Source organism: Anneissia japonica, unplaced genomic scaffold (assembly GCF_011630105.1).
Source record: "Anneissia japonica isolate Jap-2015-1 unplaced genomic scaffold, ASM1163010v1 scaffold14486_len1197_cov171, whole genome shotgun sequence".
Classification (NCBI taxonomy): Eukaryota; Metazoa; Echinodermata; class Crinoidea; order Comatulida; family Comatulidae; genus Anneissia; species Anneissia japonica.
Genome location: NW_022701553.1, coordinates 1 through 1,177, shown reverse-complemented (window position 1 = coordinate 1,177; position 1,177 = coordinate 1). Strand labels below are relative to the sequence as shown.

Below are 1,177 nucleotides of genomic sequence, written 5' to 3'. Positions count from 1 at the left end.
CACTTATCGTCAAATACAATAGCAAAATTACACTGATACCGTAAAATACAAAACGATTAGACGCCTAATAAGGGACTTGAACCCTTGACCCTCAGATTAAAAGTCTGATGCTCTACCGACTGAGCTAACCGGGCTTCCTATTTTGAATTATTTACTTTTTATAACGAATCTAGTAGAATTCACTTATCGTCAAATAAAATAGCAAAATTACATTGATACCGTGAAATACAAAACGATTGGACGCCCAATAAGGGACTTGAACCCTTGACCCTCAGATTAAAAGTCTGATGCTCTACCGACTGAACTAACCGGGCTTCTTATTATGAAATATTTACATTTTATAACGAATCTAGAAAAAATTATATATTTTAAAATACAAAAGTTAAGCTAACTTATAATGAAATACAAAACGATTAGACGCCCAATAAGGGACTTGAGCCCTTGACCCTCAGATTAAAAGTCTGATGCTCTACCGACTGAGCTAGCCGGGCTTCTTATTATGAAATATTTACTTTTTATAACGAATCTAGTAAAATTTACTTATCGTCAAATGAAATAGCAAAATTACATTGATACCGTAAAATACAAAACGATTGGACGCATGTCTCTTATACACATTGTGTATAAGAGACAGGTCTGATGCTCTACCGACTGAGCTAACCGGGCTTCTTATTATGAAATATTTACTTTTTATAACGAATCCAGTGAATTAATTCACTTATCGTCAAATACAACAGCAAAATTACATTTATACCGTAAAATTCAAAACGAGTGGACGCCCAATAAGGGATTTGAATCCTTGACCCTCAGATTAAAAGTCTGATGCTCTACCGACTGAGCTAACCGGGCTTCTTATTATGAAATATTTACGTTTTATAACGAATCTAGTAAAATTTACTTATCGTCAAATGAAATAGCAAAATTACATTGATACCGTAAAATACAAAACGATTGGACGCCAATAAGGGACTTGAACCCTTGACCCTCAGATTAAAAGTCTGATGCTCTACCAACTGAGCTAACCGGGCTTCTTATTACGAAATATTTACTTTTTATAACGAATCCAGTGAATTAATTCACTTATCGTCAAATACAACAGCAAAATTACATTTATACCGTAAAATACAAAACGATTAGACGCCCAATAAGGGACTTGAACCCTTGACCCTCAGATTAA

The 1,177-nt window shown here is 34.3% G+C and overlaps 5 non-coding genes across 5 annotated transcripts; all 5 read right to left on the bottom strand.

Annotated features, from left to right (window-relative positions):
• Positions 1–61: 61 nt before the first annotated feature.
• Trnak-uuu lies at positions 62–134 on the bottom strand. The gene has a single exon. It is a non-coding gene; the product is annotated as a tRNA-Lys (tRNA).
• Positions 135–241: 107 nt separating this feature from the next.
• Trnak-uuu lies at positions 242–314 on the bottom strand. Its single transcript has one exon. It is a non-coding gene; the product is annotated as a tRNA-Lys (tRNA).
• A 104-nt stretch (positions 315–418) lies between these two features.
• Trnak-uuu lies at positions 419–491 on the bottom strand. Its single transcript has one exon. It is a non-coding gene; the product is annotated as a tRNA-Lys (tRNA).
• A 285-nt stretch (positions 492–776) lies between these two features.
• Trnak-uuu lies at positions 777–849 on the bottom strand. The gene has a single exon. It is a non-coding gene; the product is annotated as a tRNA-Lys (tRNA).
• A 107-nt stretch (positions 850–956) lies between these two features.
• Trnak-uuu lies at positions 957–1,028 on the bottom strand. The gene has a single exon. It is a non-coding gene; the product is annotated as a tRNA-Lys (tRNA).
• Between the last annotated feature and the right edge of the window lie 149 nt (positions 1,029–1,177).